At 33.4% G+C, this 15,633-nt stretch overlaps 1 protein-coding gene across 1 annotated transcript in view; it reads right to left on the bottom strand.

Moving 5' to 3' along the window:
* Window positions 1–15,633, bottom strand: part of shakB (shaking B) — a 272,520-nt gene that overhangs the window by 163,750 nt on the left and 93,137 nt on the right. Inside the window, exon 3 of the mRNA XM_070635418.1 lies at window positions 782–1,121. The gene's annotated coding sequence lies outside the window, so the exon portion shown is untranslated. The remainder of the gene's footprint in view (window positions 1–781; window positions 1,122–15,633) is intronic.

Here is a 15,633-nt window from a genome sequence, read left to right as displayed (position 1 = left end):
CGAACCTGAAATCGAATCCTCTCCGATGATTATCAAAATCCAATACATCCATTACCATAGCCCAGCATTGATTTTTATTTCTTCTTTTCTCTCACTCCCCACTAGATGATTTTTTCAATGTTTTTTTATATTAAAGTATAGTTAATTGTATGTAATTTGTATGTACCACAACCCTTTCTTTCTTTCACCGCACACACTCACTTCATTCGTAAATAATGACTTATTTTTTTCTGAATTTTACTTAATGTAAATGCACAGGTGATTAGTCTGGTATTATTTTTATTATTGTTGTTTTTTTAGTTATTTTTATATAATGTCTCTTTGTGTTCCTTATTACTTCACAATAATCATCTCATCTAAGATTATATAATTGGAAATGATGAGTGCATATGTGTATAAAATGGCAATGATCAGCGTGCAAAAAAAAAAAAAAGAAAAATGAAAGGAATATATAAGAAAATATTGAGGTTAATTCCAATTAATGACCGGAAATGAAAATTTTTTTTTCGTACTCAGAAAATGTAATTTTCTCTTTTGGACTAAAAATGGATGCCTCGTGTCCTTATTATTAGTGTTATTATTATTATTTTATCTATTGTTCATTAAACAACAATATAATATGTATATATGCAGCATAATGATAAGATTTGAGATATATAAGGATATAGATAGATAAATAGATTCTACTTAACAATATTTTAAGGTTATCTCGATTATTATTTATAATTTTTTTTATATTTTTAAAATTAAAAATTTATTAAAATTAGAAAGGAGCACAAACCGATAACCAATTTATTCTCACTGCAATCCACAACATATCACTGGCGACCAACTCCAATCGCACTTAACCATTCTCATCTAAATTATAGTTCTATATGTCATTTTTTTTCACTTTTTTTAAATGTTTATTGAATATTATTTAATTTAAAAATTTTGCTTTTAATTAATTTAAATCTAAAAAGCTTAGCGAAAAAAACTTTTCCTTTTTTTTAAATGTTTAAATATTTTTCTAGTAAGAAAAAAACTATTTTTATGTTTAATGACTTCATTCACTTTTTATAATCGATAGCACTGTTCAATGTTTATTTCACTTTTACGTTGAGACTCTGAATCAGTCAAATCTGGAAGTAAATAAGGAAATGGAAAAATTTATTAGAATTTTTATTATTGAGTAACTACAAATTAATGTTAATTATTGGAATAAAATCGATAAATGTTGTAAGAGTTTTGGTATTATATTGACTTATTTTCACGAAATTTTCATAGTAAAGTTAACCCAAAAGGCACAGAAGCGAGTAATATAAATTTATGGCTGGCGTAATGTCGAAAAGTAGCGTAGTCAGATTAAACGATAGTTTAAAATAATTGCAAACCCCTCCTTTTAAAAATTTTTTGGCTACCTTCCATGATGACAAACCTGAATTTGCAAAATGATCAATTAACCGGAATAGTACTAATTCATGCTATTCGCAATATGCCTTGCGGATCAGTTGTAACTACCATTAAATAGAATTGAATTGTGGTATAGATTAGGGGTATGGATATTAACCCTATTCATAGTTTTAGGGATCAATACACCCAATTTGACTTCCCACCTAAATTTTAGCTAACCTATTCAGGAGCATATTCTATCTCCAAAAAAATCTAGGGTACGCCCCTGTACCTATTGATACGAAACCAAAGCTCAAAGTTGACTAAAATTTTGTATGGAGTTGAATCGACGCGAGGCGACAAATCCATGCAAAATCCGAGTCGATTTCGAGCTCTACGCCAAATCAATCTCGAGTGGACAAAAAGCCATTAAAACCACTATTAATTGTTGCGATTAACCCTTTCTCCTACTCCCACCCCTCATCCACTCTCCAAATAAGTCACAGACAAATTCTTATATAACCTCACAATATTTTAATCAAAATCATCATTCACACATTGAATACCTCATTTATCTGCATAATATTGACAAAATAATCAACAAAATTTCATTGATTTTTACTGAATATTCTCCAAAACTCAATCTATAATATTCAATAAATCCAATCTCATTTCAAATTAAACTCAATTCAATGTTTAAATTCAATTTTAAATCTAATTTTTACACAAGAAAAAAATAAATCAAATCCAACAAAAAAATTTATTTCCATAACTTTGTCTCTGAAAATTCAGAAAGAAAGGAAATCAAAAGGAGAAAACAATTTCTTATTGCGGTAGAGTATGGAAGAACGAGTTCACGGTTGAAAAACTTTGTTATTTGTTACTGTGAAATATTTTTCGGGGAGGGTTAAAAACTATTTACAAAAGACTTTTTTTTTAGTGGAAAGCATCAACTTCCTTTTGTTTCATCCCAAAAGATATTATTTATTCAGGATTCAGTTGAAATGTTACTGAAATTATTTTAGTTATGGAACTGAGAATTTGATTTTTTAAATAATGTTAAATGCAATTTTTCGTGAAGAATTTTGAATTACTTGAAAGCTTGGCTAATGTAGTAGACAAAGAGCATGAAGTCGAATCGAAATTTGCATGGAGTCGAGTCAACTTACGTCAACATTTTCATACAAAATTCGAGTCGACTTTTAGCTCTACCCAATAGACAAAGAGCATGGTCTTTGCATACTTAAGTATACTGACAAAGTGAGATTATGAGGATTATCGCTGCAACGGGAATGCTCTTTGTATATAAGGGCTAATGCTGGATTTATTGAGAATTTACATAATTTACTGGATCTAGACATGCTGAGTATGATTTTCCGTACAGCACAATGTATTTTCTAGGGTCATCGCTTCATCGATGTAGCCTTTCTTAAGATACTGAATTGATAATTCTCTCGAGAAGCCCAATGCAGTAACTACAACGTCGCTAAATTGACAAGATGATGGCAAGACGTGAAGTTACGCTGAGAGTATTGAAACTACTGATTTTCACTCATTTTCACGGTGACAATAAATGAAATTTGCCGCATTGTGGAGCTTTGTAGGCAAATTTCACTGTTCATCGTGTGAACTGGACGAAATCAGGCGTCACGTATTTGTCAAGGCAGAGTCTTGCCGTCAACACGGCAACTGAGCGACGTCATAGCTATTACATTGTGCTTTTTGAACGAATTGTCAGATTAGTGCCTTTCTAGATGTCATAGATACCTTGCCTGATTAGGACATTTATGTCTGGACTATGAACTAACTCATTTATTCTACAGAATTTTGACACATTCATCCGCTACCCGGCCCATCAATCTTATTTAGAAAATTTTATCCGGATGCCATACAGCAGTTGTTAGCAACCTTTTATTTTCCAAGACACACCTCAAGATCACCAAGCCTCGACTGAAACCGAACACGGCACCAAGGTTGTCCACCACTGCCTTACAGAAAAGAACTGTCCTAAAATCCACAACCCAATTAGAATTTTCAGAATCCTACCTTTTAAATGAACATCATTTATCAACAACTCCTTTACCCAATTTTAATAATCGAAAAAAAAGAGAACAATTTCCATCCACATTAACGTTCAAAAGTTAAACTACTCGTAAAGAATTCACAATACCATAATTCCTGTGAATTTCAAATTCAATTCATCCCCATTTTCATAAAATACAGACACAAAAACTAGTTTATACAGAATGGTTAGACCATAAAATATTTTCCAAGTCATCCCTTTTAAAATGTTTATCCTGTAGAAAAGCTCTCTACTTTTTTTTTGTTGTTGTTGTTGCTGTATAAATAAATTTCATTTTAAAAAATGGAATTTTATTGTATCACAATAGACTGTTTTTAAAGCATAAAGTCTAATAAAATGAAAAAAACATTTTTCATGAAGAATAATTCTCATTTTATTCATATCAGTGAACGTGAAAAACATTTCAAATAACAACAAGCAGCATAACTTTTTTTTTTTGGTGTTTAAAACCGAAAATTTGGGGGTGTTGGTAAAATAGGTATAAAAAAGAGTTGACAGGGAGTACGGACTCTTAATGTCCAAAAGGGCGATTTTACTGGAGTCCGGATTCGACTAGTGTCCGTATACCACTATTGTCCGGACTCCACTGGATCTAGACTTGTAAAGCAACATGTCTCGAACATCATGACGTTTTCGCTAGAACACCGCTTCGTCACCGTATCAATGGTAGACTCTTGACTGAAATCCTGACTCCATTTTTTGGCTGAAGGCCTGAAAACTTTGTTTGAATGGTTTTTGAAAGTCAGCCCCAACACTTTAGAGACGCTTTGCATGAAAATTTTAAAATTGACAACCTTAACTAGCACAACGTAGCTGCTAAGTTGTTCCTCAATCGTTTAATTAAAGGAAAGGCATGCTTCCAGATAGCAAACGGTGCAAAAATGACCGAAAATTGGGCTCCTAGCGTGTTCATGACTCTGGGTTCCTAGCGTGAGTCTAGTTCTAAGCCGGATTTAATCATATCCAATTTCAAGATAGAGTCTAGTCGGTCCGGTGCCGAATTTTCAGAAATGGCCGAAAATGGAGCATCTAGCCAGCGTGACTCGGGCTACAGACCATCAGTCTAATGCCAAAGTTAAGACGATCCGTCGCAGGATTTTCTGTCATTTCCAAGTCATGTGCTCTCAGGTGTTGATCCCCTGACGGTAATATGAAGCCTAATTTCAGCTAATTTCAAGGCTAAAATCGAACTTCTCCACATTGTGCTGCTCAAGAACTAGTTCAACATCAAAATCAACATCACTTCCAAATTAATCCCACCCCAAAAAAACGAACAGAAAAATAGGAAAAAAAGACTGAAAATTAATCCCACAGACCATAAGTAAGTAAGCGATGTAAGGAAGAGATAGAAAGATAAATTAGAAATATCTGCATGACATAAACAAACATATGTGTAGCAACAAAACTTATATTCAACATATCCTAAAAAAAAAATACCTCCTGAATCCCATTTTCAGAAGGTAAAGATTAATATTATTTTTCTCATCTCTTTCATGCCGTTGCTGCAGAGCAAAAGTTCTCAATACTGTTTACTAAAGCACCGGCTTGTTGGGATTAAATGAGGGCACATTTCAAGTGGAAATATATATTACAGTGAGCATCATCAGCAGAAATTTTTTTCGTGGCAATCATAAACAATATTAACAGATATGCGCAGATCAAATAATGAGAATGAGCCGGAAAGGCATGGAAGGAACACAAAAATGAGAATTTATAATCGGGGTACAAAATTTTCATCGAGTTTAAGTACAAGTTTTTATCGTTTCACATAAGTATATCTTGTCTCATTTCTCCACCATAAAAGAGCATTGCTACTTCCATGCAATTGAACAATCGCCGGTAGGCAATGCGAAATGAATTCAGCATCACAACGCGGATAAAGTTACATTTTAATATTTAGCATGAATTTAACAAAAAAGAAGCTGTTCTGTTGTTGTCGATAAAAAAGTTTTGTGCTGTAAATACCGCAAAATATGAATGTTGCAGCATCGTCTGAGATACGGTTTGAGTTGCATGACATCGGTATGTGGATGAGAAAAAATTCAATAAATAAATTCTCAAGTATCGTGACTATGTTTTGCAGTGAGACTGAATGAGAATGAGAATTGATATCTATGTTATTGCTGGGGATTGGATTGAGGGCATTGTGACATGCAGGATTGGAGATTGGATTGAAGTTTGGGGGAATTTTGGGTGGAAAGAAGTGAACATTGGTGATTATTGTAGGTTAGTGAATGAAGAGTCCGAAAGGGATGAATGCCAGCAATCAAGTACCAGTTCTGTGTCAGGTCATTGCGTAAAGCTGGATTTAGTACCAAACTGACATCAAATCGACTTGAAGCTATCCCTTTATCTTGCTTATACCACTTTTTCAGCTTATTTGATGTAAAATTGGATAAAAACAGTTAAATTACATAGTTAATTCTGCAAACAAGTCGACCAGCACAACGCAGTCGGGTACAGCTACGACACCCTGTTAAGGGCCAAATGCAATAATGTCTTGATGGCACCGTGAAGGCTGTTTTTGGCCAATATTTACATCGAAACACAGAGTTTGTCTCTTCATGCTATTCGGGCAAGTGGATAGTCTAATTAAAAACAAAAAAAAATTGTCTTTTGAGATGCTTCCAAACAGTATACAAGTAACTTACAACTTGCTTGGACTATAGAGTCCCACTTGGTCTAGTTGGGTCATTATCCGATCAAGTACCATGTAAACAATATTTTAACATATTCAGATTCATCTAAAAACTCCTACTTCTAGATTACAATGTCACAACCAACTCTAAACTTGTACAAATCTTACCAAACTTCCCCAAACATTATGACACTCCAAATTCCTCTCATTTCCATAAAATATAGCACAAAATCTCCCCTCAACATTCACCCAGAGTGCGCCTTACAAAACCATAATCCCACAAACATCACTCAAACTTTAATTCATTTCATCCAGACTATACATCAACACATTGTAGCATCAGCAAAGGATATGAAAAAAAGCACAAAAAAAATGAATTCCTCCATTATAGTATATTTTTTACATAGATATCCTCCCGGATAGTAGTGGAACATTTTAATTTTGACCGTTACATAATTCTTTAAATAAATAATGAACTTCGTATATTTTTTTGTTGTTTTGTGAGCTTCTGTGTGTTTTTCACTCATCTCACCATTCTTTTGTCTGTCCCTTTTTTTCATTCATTTATTTCCGCTATCTGTATATACATGGATGAATACATAAATTGTGGAATAGAAAGGAAAGCGAGAGAATATAAAAATGGGAAGGATCAGAACAGTGCAGTAATGTAGAGCAGTTGTGGGCAACTTGTGAGACACGAGTCAACTTTTTGGTGAGCCACAAGTGAAAATGCAGACATTCTGACATTTGGCATTTCGAAAAAGCTTCAACAGTGCACTAGTGTGTCAAAGGACGCTTTGTTTGGATGCTACAACTGAAATGGCATATAGGATGTAATTCATGGCATTTCCAAAAGACTCTAGCAGCACTAGTGTGCCGTGGTACACCTTAATGCCATGAAAAATCCGAAACTATGTATGGCATGTCCAAAAGGCTTCAGCTGCTGCTGATTGCTCTATTGTACTACGACGCGTCTTAATAGTAATCCACAACAAAAATGGAACATAAGATGTGGTTCATGCCATTTCCAAAAGGCTTCAGAAGCAAACTAGTATGCCGTGGCACACCTAAGTGGCATGAAACAACTGAAACTATCCGAAACTATCCCAAAATGTCCAAAAGGCTTCAGCAGCACATAAATGTGCTACGGCACCTACGACACGTCTTAATGGTAAGCCCCAACTGAAATAGTTCACGACATTTAATTCATGGCATGTCCACAACGCTTCAGTAACAAACTAGTGTTTCACGACACGTCTCAGTGGTAAGCCACAACCAAACCCGTACACGTATAAAGATCATAGGATGTTCAAAAAGCTTCATCAGCTTACTTTTGTACATTGAGACACTATGTTGGTCAGCTACAACCTAAATCGCACACTGGATGTGGTTCTGGTATATCAGAAAGGCTCCAGCAGTACACTAGAGTATCGCAGCACTCAGTATGGGCACCCCTGACATAAACTATCATTTTGTGAATTAAAAAAAGTGTGAGAACTGTTAAATATCTCTATATTCTTGTATGACGCTGCCAACGTCAGTGACAGACAAGAGTGAATGTAAATATTTGACATTAAAACATAAAAATCGTGTATCCGTACGATGACAACATGATGATGATGGACGAAGTAGAAAAAAGTTCAGAGACACAAAAAAAATTGAATCTATTTGACTTCATCGACTGCTATTTTATTCATTTTCTCAAATCCCAATACCGGGGAGGACATACATATTCGATGTGATGTTTAATCACATTTTAAATGATCTATACAGTGTGATTTTTTCGGTGAGACAATGACTTCTAAAAATAATCACATTCTGTGATTTCTTTTGAAAAAATATTTTTGCTTCATAATTTTTCATTTTACTTCAGCGAGACAGCGGGAATGCCGCCCATTATTTTCACTCAGTGAAAAGAAACACTCTGTGACATCAGAAATGTGTGTAGCTTTAAATTGCTGTATTTTTATGAATATTATATTATTGTATATAACATGGATTGTTCATAAATGATGAAGAAATTGCAGGCAAGTTTGCAAGAGTTTTGAAATATTAAAGTGATGAAAAGCAGCTGAGATGATTGGTTGAAGGTTGTTTGACTGTATGTGGAGTCAGAGTGAAGTGGAGTCAGAGTAGATTGGAGTCAGAGTAGAGTGGAATGTTGAGACATGTAGAAGAATCTGTCAGTAAGAGAAAAAGGCTCCTGTGATTGAGTGACTAGACAACGGATTGGATAACTAGGTTAACCTTTTAAGAATTGTGAGTTTGTTTCTCATTACTAGATATTTTGTTCATTATAATTAGAATGTGCATTCCATTCCTATTAAATAATATCCGGATGACTCTCTTTGATAGTATTTAGATTCAATTCTTAATTAATGCCTAATTCTCACCTATCACATAGAGTATTTTCGAAAAGAAAAGGATTCCAGCAATTCTTACAACATTGCGTTTTAATAAAGAACAAACAAGCTAGTGACGTAGAACCAAATGCTCAACAAATTGAGGTATTTGATGCACTGGTACATGAATGGCGCATAAAAGCAACTATCATGAATTTGAGACTCAATAGAACAATGTTTCGAGCAATGGCAGTTAATAAATTGCAAATACAAGCGGAGAATCTAGCATAAAATCAAAGTGACACCGCTTCAGGGTCGGATTTTCAAGCCATTATCCAAATTGTGCAATTTTGGTATCTTGCTCTGAGAATTTAGAATCCTAAAGTCAATTTACGTTGATTTGTCGCAGTTTTGTCTAAACTAGTAGCCACGACATGCTAATGTGCCTTAAATTTTTTTTTGGAAATAGAATGAACCGAATGTTGAGTGCAGTTGCAGCTCAGATGTACCAAGATGCACCAAAAAGTTTGAATAACACTGGTTTAGAGCCCCCGGAATCCCATAAAAAACCTCAAAAATAATTATTTTTTCATCCACAGCACTAACTTCCTTCCAAGCCTCCACACACCAACTCTATAATCTTCCCCCAATTCCTTATCTAAAATCACAATTTACTAACAACATGAACGGAAAAAAAATTTATTAAAATCATCTGCAATAAATATCAAAATAAAAAAATGTGCAATTTGTGGTTTAGTGGCTTCATCTTACTAAATTTCAAAATGGGAATTAAGCGACTATATCTTAACTTAAAATCCGGAAAAGAATTCATGCATACATCTACAATCAGCTTTCTTCTGGCATAATAAACAAAAGGGAATTTTTTTTTTATACATTTTTTTGGGGTTTAATCTGCTTTCTTATTCTCGCAGTGTTTGTTGAGACTGTTTGAATATTTTATGTAATAAAAATTTACATCAGATATTACAACAAGCTTTACTTGCCTAAATAAAAAAAAGTCTTGAAATTTATCACAATAGAGGATATAAGAAGGGGAAGAAAATTTCTTGTCTGGCAATTATGGCGAAAAAAAAATTTTTTTTTGATTAAAGTTTCGGTTGAAAATCAATAAAAAGGCACACAAAATAAGAAGAAGAAAGAAACTTCAAAGACGAACCGAGACTATTCAGTTTGATGAACAACTCAACTCTTATAAAATTCATAATTTAAGCGTCTTCTTGCCTAATAATATCACATCAATCAAAAAAAGAAAAGTATGAAAAGGAACTTTTTTCGATGGTGTGGAATCATCGAATTTTTGCAGATTCATCGTTTGTGATTTTCTCTTTTTTGTGTGTGTGGAAATATGTACATAAATATGGATGAGATTGTAAGTGATGTCCGAGGGCAGGATGTTTTGACACACCCTGTTTGTTCGTGGTTTCTTTCGGTTTTAAGGTAATTTTAAAATGGGGTAGTTCAAGTCGCCGTTAAAGCTAATATTGAACAGAGAACGAAGCCGTTGATTTTTTAATCGGCGGCGGCTAAAATTCAGCTTAGCTAAAATCAAAATGTTTGAAGCAATCTGGGGGTCGTTTAGGACCTCCCTCTTGAGTTATGTAGCTGCTGCACTTGAGCTAACTAGTCGCGGCACTGACCCCTCTACCACTCTATGAGAAGAGATTACAAGAATCCGAACCCAAATGAAGCATTCGACGATTAGTCGACCGTATATCTAAATAGTTATAATTTTGACATTTGTGGAACTTGCCATGAAATGTCAGTCGACTAATCGGATCCTATTGTATTCACATAATAAAGAGATAAATCCCAAAATTCAGTAAAATCCCCAAAATTGAAAAACCTTTCGCGAATAGTAACAGTCGATAAATCAATCCAGAATCTGGCACTATGTTGACGTGACTAAGAGTTAGTGCTGCACTCAGGCTGAATTCGGTTTAAATCATGCACCAGGTAAGAGTCACAACAGCTTGGAACCATAAATTAGATCGATAAATCGATTTATCCCATCACTCAGCTACACATCATTCATTCACAACCGCCCAACTAACCAAGAAAAAACAGAAAAATTTCCAAATGGAAAGAAAAATATCGAACAGACCATTGGTTCCTCATACATTTTTCTATTCCTTATTTATTCATTCCTCTCTCTCAATTTCTTTTATTATATTGTAAAGAAAAGATGAACTGTAAATGCATGCAGCGTTGATGACGATAATGATGATGATGTAGTGCTGAAAATTGATCTCTTGTGACCACGCAAAACTATTAGAGAATTGTTATTGATCGTCTACAAATTAAAGTCCTTTTCACTCGAGGGGGTTTTGTGTCTATTGCTAGAGTGATTGTTACGTCATACATGACGGGGCGGAATTGATGGAGATTTAGGAGGGAATTTTGAGGGATGTTTGTTGGGGATTTTGAGGGTTTATGGATTTTGAATGGTTTTATGTAGTTTTTGGATCATTAGGGATTGTTTATTAAGATTCTCATGGATATGTTAGGTATGCAGATCCGTCCATAATCTATTCTATGACTTAAAGACGATACGGATCAGATATAAATCAGATATTGTCAAATTACAAGATGATCTTAGCAGAAACCGACCAAATCTTGCCAAAATGGCCACAAATGGGACATATTGACAACTTCAGGCCAGTTTGCATGACTTGATGTCCGATAAATGCTGAATTAAGCTTGTACGTAAGCATTGAGTCCTAAACCAGGCCTTGTCCGGGTTTATCCTCCTAATGCTCTCCAAACAGTCATATTGAGTTAGATGCAAGCTAGTCTCAACAACACTAATGAGCTAAATTCCCCAGAATGAACATCCACCTAACCAAGTAACACATTACAACCTCAAAGATAAATTACAGAGAATTATATAAGTAATAATTTTCTTCAAATTCTAAATGGAATGAGAAGAAGAAGAAAGAAAGGAAAAAAAAAGAAGTTTGTGTGAATAAATAAGTGCCATAAATGAAGCAGCAGGAAAGAGGAGGAGTCGCAGCAGTTCACTGTTATCTGTGAATATGTAACATCATCGTAAGTAATTACAATATGAATAAAGCATTAAGGCAATGCTCATTTTCCATCTTACTGCATTAAAGTATCGTCATCAACATCAATTATTTGTATCTTGATACTTTATTGTGGAACGCAGCAATTCAGCATATTTATGTATATGATATATGTAGGTAACATATACAGCATATTTATAAATACACGAAAAAGAAATGAATTCTATGGAGCATGAAAAATTGTTGAGTGATGTGTACATGCAGGTCGACTGCCTCAACACATATCATTCAGACAAACACAAAATGAGGCACTGAGTGAGTGAGACGAGCGTCACTCGTGCGATAGGGATGGGATGGTAATATCTCTGCAACATGTCATTGAAATTTACATTTGTGAACATAAATTTGTGAATACGTGAAAGCATAAGCAAATGACAAAAAGTACACATCATATTCCATATTATTATATTTTCAGACAGTCACTGCTGTTGTTGCAACAGTGTCATACATATTTCATTGCTACACACAAAAATTTATCAACTCTGAATATGTTTTTTTTTTTGCTCGCTTGCTGCTTCTTGTGGTTGAATGAGAAACGTCCCTGTTGATGCTAAGCTACTTTTGTGGCATAATATTGCCTTATTTCCTCTACTTCTCGATTTTTATCGTTTTTTCGTACAATTTGAATTCAAATTCTCTCGTATGAGTGGAAGTAGGGATATATTTTTAGGGGATTATTTGTCAGTGATGTCTAGTTTTGAAGATTGACTGTCTATTTGCTATTCTGGAAAGCACAAAGCTTGGAAAAGGCTTTAAATGGGCATTATACGACTACAGGCTGATTTGAGTCTAATTTGAGGTCGAATTTTATTGGATCTAGTCTCTGGCCATAGTCATAGGTCGGATTTTAGAGCAAACTGTCATTGGGGTACTCAAAAACCCGAAATATCCTCAAAAATCCAATTCCCAACAACCACGACCAGCCAACAACCCCCAGTTCCGAATTAATATACGATTACATACTGACTTAAGTCTGATTTGAGGTCGGATTTCATTAGATCTAGTCTATTGCCATAGTAAGACTGTCTTGAGGATGGATTTTTGGTCAAACTGCCATTGGGGTACTCAAAATCACGCAATATCTTCAAAAATCCAATTCCCAACATCCAACACCAGCCAAACAACCCCCAATTCCAAATTCCAATACACAAAATTTTCGACAGCAAGAGCAGGCACTAAAAATGTGTTATTATCGATCTCACGAAAAATTGATTCATTAAATTATTCACAGCATATTTTCAATGCTTCTTATTTGCTTTATTTTTTAAAGTGGAAAAATATGAAAAAGTATACAGTTATGCGAAAAGTTTTTTTATTTCTTACGAAAATTAATGACTTCTTCTTCTGCATTTGCTCTTTTCGCTTTAGGTTAGCTTAAATTGAGCGGAAAGTATAAAGAAGGAGAAAAAAATAATGCTGAGAAGTAGGAGTTTGGGAATTGGTTTTGGGGATGGGGTGTGGTAAGGCGCATACTATAATGTGGTAGACACATATTATAATTAGAAGTATTTTATGAGTTCTGGGAAGTTGGAAAGAATTTTAACTGTATTGGATAGGTCGATTGGATGATGCATATTGCTGGAAATATTGATTTAAACTTCTACAAGCTGTTTATGATGTAAAAATTCTTGGGAATTAGCTAAAGTGTTACGCATTCGTTTAGCCGAGACAAGTTTTTTTAGAATTTCTTCTTTTCTATTAATTTTAACGAAACAACTTTTTTACTATATTAAATCTTATTAAAAATGTCAAATAACAAGCATAAGTTAAAGATTGTTAAGTTAGGATTTTCACGGAAAACTGAAAAAAATTGAAAATTACAACAACAACAATACGCATTCGTTTAGCCGAGCCTCAAATTTTGTTAAATTTTGATGAAATTGCATAATCTAACTAACGTTTTATATTCTTAAACACTAACTATGAATACAACAATGCTTAATCATACTTAATACTATAGCAAAACTACATAGTTATGTTAAAAATTTAAATTTCAAAATGGCGGCAAGAACCTCATGATTTTTCAAGATTTTGGCACGATAACTATATATTTTCTTGAGTTTCTTCAATAAATCTTACTGCATTTTCATTAATCTTTCAGATAATATATAACTTGTTACTATTTATGTAGATTAAAGGCGAAAATTTAGCAAAAACTTTTAGTTACTTGAAGTTTTTGTTCCAAAATTTTTTACTTTATCTTAAATTTTTTGTTATTTATCAGCATTATGCAATTAAAACTAGCTTTTTCATATAGTATTTTAACTAATAAATCAACTCCAATAAGTTAATCAATGATGTAATGAGGGATTTTTCAAAAAAAAGTAAAATTCTAGTATCATGGAAGAAAAAAAAATTTTTTCATAGGAAACTCATTAAATTTCATATAAAAATTTTTTTTTTCTTCCATGATACTAGAATTTTACTTTTTTTTGAAAAATCCCTCATTACATCATTGATTAACTTATTGGAGTTGATTTATTAGTTAAAATACTATATGAAAAAGCTAGTTTTAATTGCATAATGCTGATAAATAACAAAAATTTAAGATAAAGTAAAAAATTTTGGAACAAAAACTTCAAGTAACTAAAAGTTTTTGCTAAATTTTCGCCTTTAATCTACATAAATAGTAACAAGTTATATATTATCTGAAAGATTAATGAAAATGCAGTAAGATTTATTGAAGAAACTCAAGAAAATATATAGTTATCGTGCCAAAATCTTGAAAAATCATGAGGTTCTTGCCGCCATTTTGAAATTTAAATTTTTAACATAACTATGTAGTTTTGCTATAGTATTAAGTATGATTAAGCATTGTTGTATTCATAGTTAGTGTTTAAGAATATAAAACGTTAGTTAGATTATGCAATTTCATCAAAATTTAACAAAATTTGAGGCTCGGCTAAACGAATGCGTATTGTTGTTGTTGTAATTTTCAATTTTTTTCAGTTTTCCGTGAAAATCCTAACTTAACAATCTTTAACTTATGCTTGTTATTTGACATTTTTAATAAGATTTAATATAGTAAAAAAGTTGTTTCGTTAAAATTAATAGAAAAGAAGAAATTCTAAAAAAACTTGTCTCGGCTAAACGAATGCGTAACACTTTATGGAATTTTTGAAAGCTTTGAAATTAAGTTTTAGCCGTAGAGCTCTAGATTTTGAAGGTTCGCTAGGCTTTCTCCAAGCATTCTCAATTTTCAAGTCAACCAAACATGTTGGAAATTTTGTTGGAATGATCCCTGACAGCCGATTAGTGCAGGCAAGGCATTAAGGTGCATGTGACAAAGTTGCCACTCGAATAAAATGAACTTCAATGGTTAAATGGTCCAAATGGACTCCAGTAGTGTCCAATTCTCGGAGACTTGCCCACTTTGACATCTGAGCATCTGATCTATTTGGTAAATAAGGGGATTTGGCATTAGAGCCATGTGCTTTTCAATCAAGTTCATTGATATGAGAACTAGAGATAGTTGAACGATGACTTGAGTCTCATTCAGATTTATGATTATTAAGTTAGATTCCTAACTTTTATGTAAATCCATTCTCAATCGAACGAATATCAAGCCTTTAACCGACTTGACTCTGGCTTAGATTCGGTTTAAGTCTGACTCCATGCATGAGTAATCACTCCGGCGTGATGCCGGATTTAATACCGAGTAACTGCCATAATACAAGTCATATTGGATCATATCCAGATCTAAAAATTTCGGACGCTCTCTATGTCTACCCCTCACCCTAGTTGCTATGTCTCACACCCTCTCAAAACTCATATCTAACACATTTTTGATTCCCTAAAAAACTGCTCAAAAGAAACAAAACAAAAAAAACTTTTCAGCCTTGAATATCTCCATCTAAAACTAAAACAAATTGAATTTATCGATTTCTTTGTCTATTCCAAATAATAAAGGATATATCAGTTGACTTGAGCTATCCAAACTTCTTCATTGCCCAAATTAAATGTATTTTCCTTTATCTCAATTTTATCTCTCAAATTAACTTAACTAAGTCTTCTATTTTGTATTTTAGACAACAACTTGTGAAGCATGCAGGCAATAGACAATAAATTAATGCAAAAAGAGTTAATTTTAGTATTTTT

The sequence above is a fragment of the Chironomus tepperi genome, unplaced genomic scaffold (genome assembly GCF_022539635.2).
Source record: "Chironomus tepperi strain 1889 unplaced genomic scaffold, CSIRO-AGI_Ctep_v1 contig_89, whole genome shotgun sequence".
NCBI lineage: Eukaryota > Metazoa > Arthropoda > Insecta > Diptera > Chironomidae > Chironomus > Chironomus tepperi.
Note: the sequence above shows the minus strand (reverse complement) of the source record. Positions and strands in the feature narration are given on the sequence as shown.